Below are 12,380 nucleotides of genomic sequence, written 5' to 3'. Positions count from 1 at the left end.
TCCACTTATATTTTGGGGACTATGGATGTGGTTGGTCACTTAATTTTGTTCTAGATGCTGGCCATATGCTTATTGTTTTTGCTGTCTTGACACTTATATTTACTTTTGTGCAAATGTTCAGGGACATTCTAAAACTATGTTACTGCCATCCTCTCAAAATTCTCCTGCCCGAAGTAACATGAATTAATAATTAATAATAATAATATTAATAATAACAACAACTCTTGATATGGGACTCTGCTGCTTGATGTCAGTGACGATGTATTGATAGCCCAAACTCCATTTGCTAAAACTAGGGCTAATATTTTACTGGTAATTACTACAGTCATAAATGATGTGTGCTCTTTTTCTCAAGACAAAGATCTGACTTCAGTTAACATGTTTTGGGGCTCCTGGGTGGCTCAGTTGGTTAAGTGTCAGACTTGGGCACAGGTCATGATCTCCTGGTTCTTGAGTTCGATCCCTTCATTGGGCTCTGAGCCTAGAGCTTGCTTCTGATTCTGTGTCCCCCTCTCTGCCCTTTCTCAACACACACTCTGTCTCTCTCTCAAAAATAAACAAACATTAAAAAAATAAATATATGGTTAGCATGCCTTGCTTGTGATTAAATATTTTAATTATTCCTGTAAAAATTGTAAATGTATATATTTTATTTATTTAGGTAAATTTAAACCTCAGAAAGACATGAAAAGAGACTGGGTAAAGGAATTGTAAGGGACCTGATTTGTTGCCCTCTGCAAGTGAATATTTTCTTCCATTATTAATAAGATGAAATTGTTATTAGAACTTTTCCTCTTCGACAAATTTTTATATGCAAGCAGAAATAGTTCAAAAAAGAAATAGCATTATCTAATCACATATTATAAAAGAACTACTCAATTTGTAGCATAAATCTTAAACTGTGAGAGCATATTTTTCCCCAGAGCTCAAAAGAAAACTTAAATATGCAAACACAATCTGTGAGATCCTTGAGTAAAGACATCATCTTTATACATCGTTGAACCCCTGAGATGTAGTAGAAATTGACATTCAGAAGGTACTCCATAAAGATGTTTTGATTTTCTGAAATGAGAGGCCTACTTGAATTAGTGAAAACTACATTCAAACACATATGCTGAAAATATGATTTATAATTTCATGTGCAGTTGAACATTTAGAAATGGAGTAAAATTTGTGATTTGCAGCAGGAGGGCCTTATCGCACTTCTTAAATATGTCCCTGAAAATGCAGTTGAGCGCATTGATTGACTGTATGTGAAGAGTAGATTCCCTATTTTCCTAGTTTCCAAATGGAACACATTAGTCTGAAAGATATGACTTACTATGTGAGCAATCTTTCTTTTGAAAAATAGATCAATGAAACCACAGAATTTACATAAACCAATGAGGTATCAAAGGTAATCATTTAAGTCCAAGTTGTTATAGAACAAAGATTCATCATTATGAATCTAAAATATTGAAAGAAAAAAATGAGTAAATATCACTAGTAACTTTTAACTGAGGGTGTATCTTATTTAATTTATGTTTTATGTGTATATTCATATCTCTAAATGTTTAAATACGAACCAAGTGTGAATGCAAGCAAGAAAGGAAGCAAGCAATTTCCAAGAAAAATACCATGCCTGTAAGGAAACCATTTCAGTCAGAAGTAAGAAATTTCCGTATGGAAAAGGGTTCTTAAAGGAAAGGATAGAGATTGAAGACAAAGCAGCAAAAATTAGCCATGAATGAAATTGCACGTAAGAGATCTCAGAAATTGACTAGACATACACTTAAAACTGATTAAAAAATAAGTAAATAAATAAATAAATAAAGGCCAAAATCTATGGTTGATCATATTCCTTGACCAACTTTCAGCATATCTCCACAAAATGTTACCTGAAAATGGTCTTTTCCATTCACTTTTATTTCTTAACAGAAACCATTTCAATTACCACATTTTTAAATTAAAATGTAATATTTTCAAGTATAAATATGACTATATGTAATTATATTTGCCAAATATTTACAAATAGATATTTTAGGAGAATAGTTTTTTGGAAGAGATTAGAATTTTACCTTAAACAAATACATGTTTCTCAATACAGGTAAGATTTTTCTCTTTCTCTTTTTTTAAACAAAAATTTTTAATGCTTATTTATTTTTGGGAGAGAGAGAGAGAGAAAGACAGAGAGAGAGAACATGAGTGGAGGAGGGGCAGAAGGAGAGGGAGACACAGAATCTGAAGCAGGCTCCAAGCTTTAAGCTGTCAGCACAGAGCCAGACACAGGGCTTGAACTCATGAGCCATGGGATCATGACCTGAGATCATGACACTTAACTGACTGAGCCACACAGTCTTTCTCTTATAAGATTAATTCACTTTGGTATTATTTAAACTCTGTATTTTATATTTTAGGGGAGGTAAAGAACCTTCTTTCTCTATTCTCCTAGGTTCTCTGACTGGGACCCTGCAAATTAGATTGACTAAAGACAGATTAACGAGAGAAAAGCAAGCACTTTATTAACACATGTGATTCACAAATGTACAGGAGAAACTCAGTGATGAATAACTCAAAGGGGTGGTTAGAACTTGGAATTATATAGCATTTTAACAAAGAACAACAGATTTGTAGACAAATGACAATACGTAAGAAAAGGGCTTCATATTTCCAAGAGACACAAACCATAGGAAAGTAAATATATAGGGACACTGATGGAAAATAAGGGCTGTTTAATAAGGTTTATTATATAGATTCCTCTTAACGTCTTTTATGGACTGGTAAGATTCACCAGTGACTGGAGCCTAAGCCTGCTTTGATGCAAATTGAAGATGAGGTGGGGTGGGCAGAAAGCTGTTTTTGCTTCTTTGTGGTCTTCAGCTCAAAATAATTTTTTTGCCAAAGTGACATATTTTGGGTGACATATTCTGGTTTTCTACAGTAGAAGTGCTTTTGGATAGTTAAACCAAGGCCAAAATTACCTCTTTTACCTATTAGAGTAATTAATACAAAGACAGCTTACTGGCATGGACAATGTAAATTCATGGGCTGGAATGTCCAAAGAGGATCATGAGTGTGTAGAAACCTTTTAGGAGCATGTGGGGAAGAGTGTTTAGTGTCCTGAAAGGTGGATTCGTCTTCCATCTGTACTCCAACCATCTCTGTGATCTTGCCAAGTTATATCAACCAATATTAACATGAGTGCTTATTGTCCTTGAACTTGTGGTGAATAAGATAAGTTTATCTTATCTTAATAGTTAAAATTACTCTTTAGAATTTACATTTGTATCTTTCAGATGTTGTCTTAGAGTGGAGGACTGTAAAAAGGTCAATTAACAATTGATAAAGAGTAGGCAGATTGTTTCAGTGTGTTTTCAAGAGTGTTATAAGGCTCTTCTGATCAAAATGTCTCTTGCTCATCTGATCTGGAATGATACTTAAAATTCCTCCCATTGAAACTGTTCCTTTAGATTAAGTGATTGTCTCTAGATGGTCTTGAGTGAAATGGAAAGCACCATTATAAAGGGTAACTCATTTACATTAATACAAAATCATTGATGTAAAGAGGAAATAGAGTAGGGACAAGGGGCACGGACTATTAGAAAATTTCAATGAAAGGAGTCTTGCAGGGCAGGAAAGACCCAGCAAGTGTTAAGGTCGTAGACTTTACAGCAGCAAGAAGAAACACAGTGCTTTGAAAACAAGAACAAAGGAAAGTCTAGAATTATTTAATGTTAATTTACTAGAGGATGGGGATAGTTAGTGAGCATATAGTACCTCTGGATGTGCATTGCTAACGCCCTCCTCAACCATTTTTCCCTTCCGTATCTCTATTCCAAACTTGTTCATTTAAACTTCGAAGATTCCTCTCTGCAAGTTTAGAACATGGACTGACTCTTCCATTTCCTTTTTAATGCTTGAAGTTACCTTGTAAATATTTTACCTACTTTGGTCATAGAAATTTTCCTAGGATTTGCAATGGCTTCTTTATATTTTATTGGTGTTGAGCAGGGATCTTACACATGATGCCGTTATGTAAGTTCAGTGACGGATGGCCCAGTACAGTGGTTTAATGATCTGATAATATAAAGTTCAGTGTTACTAAAAGAGGTAAAACATCCAAAGGACTTAACATGGTGTCTGGGTGATAGTTCTTTACTTTTAAGTAACTAATCCAGATGGTCATTTATTATGAAGTGGTGAAATAAATAATTTTCTTAAAAGTATTTTTAATTTCTTCAGCCAGAAGCCCCATATTTTGGTTTTGGAATTATGAGGGATTTTGATACATCCATTGATTATCTCCAAGATTTAACACAGAACCAGGAAAATATAAAAGATCGCTGAGTATATGTAGATTGATCAGGCACATTAATAAACACAATAGATTCTTGTGTTGGTTTTCTGAACAAGTTTTCAATTTCTGTGGACCTTAATACATTTTAATTGGTTATATCTTATATTAATGTCATATGCTGACTATTCCTAGTGTCAGAAAACCCCTGGAAAAATCCAAATTTAAAAATTTGAAGTTAACAAGAACTAGTAATTTCAGAGGTACAAAAATAGAAATTAGTTGAAAAATAGAAAGAGGACAAAACAAATAATAGTCACTGCTAAAATTATTTACATAGTGTTTTGGAATCTAAACTATACTTTTTCAAAAAGGTTTTAGTGCCAATGCATATTTTTTTAAACTTGGTAACTAAGACTGTATTGACTATAGAGAAGATAAACTTGAGATGAATTAAGAAAATAGATTAATTTCATAGTTGGGTCAATTATGGCAAGAAGTGCAAAATGAGAAGTAGTCACAAGTAGGAAAATCTAAGTGGGAAGCCCTTCAACACTGAGAAGTACAGGGAGTTCCTACAGGATAGTGAATTTGTAATAAGTCTTAAGGCGAGCATATATGGGACTCCTGGAGTACATGAGAAAACAAATCATTACGCTTGGATGATACCAGTATCTATTAACAATTTACCATAACATTTATTTAGCCATAATATCCCATCACCCAATCATTCTAAATTAAAACATAAGCGAGTAGTATAAAGGTACTCTCTGAGGGGGCTAAATCCATAAAATGTACCCATTACTCAATCATTTCACATAAAGCAGAAGATTCTAGGGATAATTTCCAAGGACCATTCAATCTCCAAAGGGGCTCTGTTAACTAGCCTTTCAAAATAAGAATGAAACAACAGAATAATAGAGGTATTTTTGAGATTTTTTCCGATGGTTAAATTCTAGGGTTCTAAGAAAAAGAATATTTTTAAAGACTATCAATAGACAATCATTTTTTAAAGAGCAAAGAAAAATTATACTTTGGGGTTTAGGGTTAAAGAAGAGCGGATTCAAAAAATGACGAAATACTTAGTGGATATAACTCAAATTAATACTAACAATCTAAATGTCATGATCTTTCTCCAAACTGCTAGTATACAACCTAAACTCTGAAGTCTCTTAGCTTTCTATCTCTTGAAATTTCCACTTATCTTAGTAAGTATCCATCAGATATAGAGACCACAAAGTACCCTACAAGTTTTCCTATCTAATTCTGGTTTTCTCTTGTTGATGCCCTTGACTTAGGAAGCAACCAAAGGATGCCTCCTTGCTCTCCCTGTCATTGTTGCTCTCTAAAGAGAGTGTGACCACCACTTGTGTTCTCTCCACATTACCAAAGTTGCCAAAATTGTCCTGTAAGTAAGTCTAGAGTTTCTGGCCACATTTTATCATTTAATCCTCAATACTTACTCCCAGTTTAAACACACACACACACACACACACACACACACACACACACACACACACCACACCACACCCCGAAATGGTTTTATCAATGTCAAGAGTTTATGTATCTTAGATTTCTGACTCCTCAGTTTATAGTTGTTTGGACCCATTCTAAGAAATCTGGTAAGGAACCAAAGACATGCTATTGACTGGTTTTCCCAGAATTGAATTCCCTAACTTTATTTGTTTCTCTAAAGGAAAGCCTTCATGACATTGTTTTTCAAACATTTCCAATATTTTAGAAGTAGGCAAAATTTGAATCTCATTATTAAATTTGAATGTTGAATATCAGTTTGTTAGAAGAGAATATTTCATTTCACCAAACGTAGAAACTATTTAAACAGGCATAAGGAGAAAATAAAGGGTGTCTAATTACAAATGTATAGAGACTCAAGCAAAGTCATCAGGATATGGTCCATTGTTTTATGGATTGGACTTTCTATTTTCTTTCCTGGTTTCATTCTCTCAACATTGTGAGCCCTACCCATCTCAAGGCTTATATCTTATCAGTTGGGTTTCAATGAGGATAGAATTCTATTCCCTTGGTAGTTCCAACAAAAGCCTGAGAATGCATACCATTAGCCTTTTGGGTTATATGGCCGTTCATGGATCAGTTGTTATGGGTATAGGAATTATATGCCCTGAATGAGTAGGCCTGGCTCTCCTTAAATCAGTAGTTGAGGTCAACCATATGTGTGACTTCATGAACTGAGACAGAGGAAAAAGGTATTCCCATTGGAAAACCAAGGTACACATACTGAAAGAAATGGTAAAGAATAGTAGGCATCCGTGCTCACTGGTACTGATAAAAAATACTCTTGGTATAGTATCTTTATCTTTACCAGTTGATGAATTTTCTTGCTAAAGATAATTTTCTTATTAAAAAATAAGGAAGAAAAATAAGTTCAAATTTCTATTTACACGGTTTTCTCAATTCATATCCTTGGGACATAGGCTTTGTCCGTCCTTTGCACTGCTTTTGAGAAGGCACAGCATAATTTTAACAAACACATTTTCATCTTTTCCAGCATTTGGCCTTATGACTTTATATCATCCGTGTAAATGTTATAGGAATTGGATTGACCATTTGCAAAGAGGAAAAAAAGCTGGCAATGTGTGTTGGTAGAGAATCAATTCTAGAAACAAATAGAGTATATCCCAGCCTGTTAACCTTAGTATTTAAGCAAATATCACACATTCTGACAGTGCATCATAAACAGACACCTCTTCCTCATAGGAACCCCCTTCCAGATTTGTGAGTATGGGGGACTTTCCCATGTTAACCTCATCACCGTAAGTAGAAAATTGTTAGGGTAGTCCATTTTTCCAGTTTATAGAATATGAAATCTTGGTAAGGTTTGGGGATTTATTTGTCTCCTCCCTTGATGTTGTTCTTCCTAAAGTATAAGATGTGGAGGTAGCAAGTGTAGGCTTGTGAGGATAATCCAAATGCTAGTCCCAGATCTCCTATGGCCTATGCCTTATATCTGTGTGTAAGTAATTTTAACAATTGATAGTTCAGTCTCTTGATATTAAAAGATGATAGTAACTCTCTTCTCTTTTTTCTCTTTATATTTCTCATTCAGTTCATCAGCAATATCCCACAATTTATCTACCATCACATTCACTTTTAGCCACTTTAAGAAAGCCTTCCTTTGTCTACTTTCTCCTTCCCCACAGCCACATCTAAGGGGTGCAGGCTTGATGGTTCCTTTTGCATTGATCGTCATATTTAGCATCACATTGATAGTTGGGCTAGAAATTAAAATAAGTGGTGTGTTTAACAAAGGTTGTGCTGGACAAAATACACTCTATTTGATCATGATAGGCTACATTAACATAATCAGGGATTAGTAAGTTTTACTGTGGGAATGACAGCTAGTAAGTCAGGAGTAATGGCAACAGAATCTAAGCAAGTCCATAGGAGGAAAATAAAATCAAAAGCTATGGTGCTGGAAAGTGTACATATGTGTGTGCATGTGTGAAGTATTTAAGTTGATACAACAGTTAAAAGAAAAAGAGAAAATAAGTTTAGACATTACACCCTTGGGATAGAGGACTGCTAGGGATAGTACTGGGACCTGAATGAGTTTCCAATTCAAGAGTCTTAACACAGGTTTTGAAACTGTCATTTTTCTCCCCCCCTTTAGCTTAACCACCATTAACTTAGGCAACCAAAGCCAGCACGTGCTCCTTGTAGTATGAAAAAATAAAACACCATGTAAAGTAGTTATTCCAGGGGGCACCTGGGTGGCTCAGTCAGTTAAGTGTCTGACTTCACCTCAGGTCATGATCTCACAGTTCATGGGTTAGAGCCCCACGTCGGGCTCTGTGCTGACAGCTCAGAGCCTGGAGCCTGCTTCAGATTCTGTGTCTCCCTGTCTCTCTGCCCCTTCTCCACTCACACACTCTCTCTCTCCTTCAAAAATAAACACACATAAAGAAATTTAAAGTGGTTATTCCAAGTTAATTTGCAAGTAATGGATCCTCAGAAAGGCTTGGAGGTTATGATACTGGCAATGGTACAAGTAGCAGGTAGAACTCGTGGTTTATCTGTGAATCTGAAGATTAAGCCATTTCATAAAATATTTCTATACCAAAAGAAAAAAACAAAGCAGAGCTTTGACTGCAGCTTTAAATGTAGGCACAGAAAAGTAAAGGTTTACTTCTCATATCTCAAAATGACTACAATAGAGAAAACACAAGACAAAGGAGAAAAAGACTGAGTGTTATCATCCAAACATTTCAAGGTATGTTTTCTCCTTATAACTGATACTGTGAGATAATGTAAACCTAGCCCTTGAGATACGGGAGTGCATTTTTGAGAAAACCTGAGGTCTAAAGATGATAGGATTTCATGATCAAGATCAGAACCTTCATAGTCAAATCTCTGGCACCCAGGAATTTGAATGAGATTATTTAGGAAGCATTGAAAGTGACTGGGGTATTGGAGATTCCTGACACTTAAAAACCATACAAATCTGCTCTTAATTTATCAGTACACGTAGAGTAAATGCTATCAGAATGCTCTGTGCACCTGAAAAAAATGTCAAAAAATCAGATTAACAAAGAAAGAAATGGATTATGAAGAATTAAAAAAAAACTTTTAATGTTTATTTTTGAGACAGAGCATGAGCGAGGGGAGGGGCAGAGAGAGAGGGAGACACAGAATCTGAAGCAGGCTCCAGGCTCTGAGCTGTCAGCACAGAGACCAACGTGGGGGCTCAAACTCATGAACCGCGAGATCATGACCTGAGCCAAAGTCAGACGCTCAACTGACTGAGCCACTCAGGCGCCCCATTATGAAGAATTTTTATAGAACCTTGTAAAAGAAGCCAAGAAAGATTTAAGTAAATATGTATATTAAGGGCTTCTGATGAGAAGCTTATCAAATAGGTAATTATACTGAGATGATTGGTTCTTGTTTGTTTGTGGAGGTGCATAGGGAGATAACACACTGTTCAGTGTGTTAATATCCATATTTAGTAGCTTTCAAATCTTTTTGGGTTAACTGATATAAACCTAAACCCAGTAGTGGTCCATGCTGTTCAACATGGAAGAAATAAAAGACCACCTGCTATGGGAGGAAAGAAAGTGGGATTGCATCTATCACATGTATCTGGCTGACTCACTCCTCCTTTAAAGTCCCTTCCAGGATGCAAAATAAGAAGCTGTCAGAGGTGGAAATAGCCCTTGCCTGTTAGTCCTACCTGAGCCAAAAAAAAAAAAAAAAAAGCTAATGAGAAAGGAAAACATAAATAGTCCTATTGACTATAGCAGGAGTGGGAGCCTATAAGGCATATGCTTAGTTAGAATTGAACATTTCATGCAGTTAAAAAAACAACACATTAATCATTAAATCCCAAAGGCTTAATAGCAAAGGTTTATTTCTCTCTCAGGCAATGGTAGGGATTACAGACTGAAAAGGTATGCAGGGATTTTTACTAACCCAACCAGTAGGTGGCCCCGATTCCTCACAGCCTGTGGAGTTGAACTACTATCTGACTGTGCAACTATAAGGAGGCTGGACAATGTTAGTCAAAAGTGAGGTGAACATTACTGTTTCTATCATACTCACCCATTCTGGTTCCAGACTCTCCCCTTATTCCCTTTTCCATAGAGCACACTCTATCTTCCCCCTCAAGAGAGACAAACCCTACATTTTTTTTTGAGTATGAAGCTCAAAGTTCAGGAAACCTAGGTGATGTATGGTGGTCTCTACCTTGACCTTATAGTTGTTTCCTCTGGGTCTCAGGACCAATTAACTTAAAAAGACAATTTATCCCACCACATCCAGTAAACAATAGTAAATAGGATTGACATAGCTATAATTAATACCTCATTTCAAGAAGGAGAAGAAGTACATAAATACTCTGAAAACCCACTGGGTAGGATGTTGTGTGGGTCCTCACCCCCAAGAGAGACTGTTGACCAGGCCCAAATCTCTCACCCTGAGAAGTGTTCCACTGTCTAACAGCCCCTAAGATTCTTTTCTATTATTCTTCCTTCTCTATTATTCATCTTGACCATATCTAAGGCTGAGAAATAACCTTTTCCTGGATCATGTGCAGCTTTCTCAACACACTTTTTTCCATAAAAGGTTAGGGTCTCAATGCTCTTTATTTTTGTTCTTTAATGTTTATTTTTTTTTGAGACAGAGACAGAACACAAGCAGGGGAAGGGCAGAGAGAGAGGGAGGCACAGAATTCAAACCAGGGTCCAGGCTCTGGGCTGTCAGCACAGAGCCCAACATGGGGCTTGAACCCACAAACCGTTAATTCATGACCTGAGCCAAAGTCAGACACTTAACTGACTGAGCCACACAGGCACCCCTCCCAACGCTTTTTAAATTACAGTCTCTTTTAGTCTAGAGTCGAAAACTTGGTTACTATGCTCCTTATGAACTGTATTTGGTCTGCATCATGTGACAGTAATCCTGCCCACAGTTCTATTTCAAATATACTTTTTAAGATAATTTCTTGCTCTTTCTTATTACTCTCTCCTTCTTTCTGACCCCTCCCCTTCTCACACACTAAATGGATTTAAAGGTGGCTACCTTGAATTTATATGATTAGTTAAAACAGTCATTATTATAAACTTCCCTACTAATTATTTCATAAACTGAGAGGATTTAATGGGTGCTACACCTTAGTCTAATCTTTCCGCAGAGGCAATCAGTTAAAATATTTTGCTAGCTAGATATCTATTACTCAAATTCTCTCATTGTAATATTTGACCTTTTGCAATTATTTAGAGACCTATTTTTTTTAAGCAATCTCACCAGTGTGGGACTTGAACTCATGACCTGGAGATCAGTAGTTACATGCTCTATCTACTGAGCCAGCCAGGTACCTTTTGACTGTTTGCATTTGAAAGTTGGCTTTCCTAATACTTCAACTGCTTCCTAAATTTCTGAGATTTCTCTATTCCCTTCATTTTTTTTTTTAATGTTTATTTATTTTGAGAAAGCATGTGAGAGAGTGGAGGTAGGGGCAGAGAGAGAGAAGAGAGAGAATCCCAAGCAGGCTTCATGCTGTCAGTGAGGAGTCCTATGCAGGGCTCCATCTCATAAACTATGAGATCATGCCCGAGCTGAAATCAAGAGTCAGATGGTCAACTGACTGAGCCACCGAGGGGCTCCTATTCCCTCATTTCTGCTCATAAAGTCAATAGTCCTTTCTTGAATTCAGCTTTTTCCTGAAGTGTCTTCCTGATGTATCTGAAAACAAGCAAAGCCCACCACTAATGTTATGTCCTTTGCCAAGCTCTTTGTGCAGATATATAATTTCCTAATATTGGACTTGCTTTCCATGTTTCCACAGGTAATAGTGTTGCCTGCTATTTTGCCATTTTATTATATGGATCTCTACCTTTTTGGACTCATAGTTTACTCACCCATGAAGCTTAACTGTTAAAACAAAAGCCATGCATTTTAGGCTTTTGTTTGGTTCTGCAAATTATTATTTTCCTGTTTTTGGTTTGCTTGTTTGTTTCCTCTTTCTTTTTCCTTTTTTTTCTTTAATTTGTGTTTTTAAAAACCAATAGGAAAAGCTATGCTGTGATAATAATAATCCCCAAATAATTTTATGAACAAACTGGCAGATGGCCTTTATGGTTTTCAAGAGAAACTTTTTCTTGCTTATGCTGTGCTCCATTATCTTGTGCCTCCATCATTGAAACATACATGCACACACAAACAAAATCATCTTTTTGGTTGTCGTAAAAGGAGAGACTAGAGAACCATGCATGTTTATCTGGAAGTTTAATTTTATTGCCTTAGCTATACATTTTGCTTTCCTACACAACCCAATGGCCAAGCCTCATTTCTCTGAAGAAGCTTTGAAAATTTAGGGCTGCAAATGGAATATTTGGTAAGCAATACAGTCTCTTTCACAGCAGATTCATGTGGCACCTATTAAGTGTCAGATATGGGCTTAGTCAATGGCTTGGAGACTTCAAATCCCTTTTAAAAACTAGATAAAGTACACTAGATAAACTATATCTATAGCTCACAGCAAGAATGGACTTGCTATGGGGAATGTCCTGAAGATAATTAAGAAAAAAATCCTCTTATTCGGAATACTATTTTAGTACATAACCATAAGAAA

The sequence above is a fragment of the Leopardus geoffroyi genome, chromosome C1 (assembly GCF_018350155.1).
Source record: "Leopardus geoffroyi isolate Oge1 chromosome C1, O.geoffroyi_Oge1_pat1.0, whole genome shotgun sequence".
Classification (NCBI taxonomy): Eukaryota; Metazoa; Chordata; class Mammalia; order Carnivora; family Felidae; genus Leopardus; species Leopardus geoffroyi.
This window is presented reverse-complemented; position numbering follows the sequence as displayed.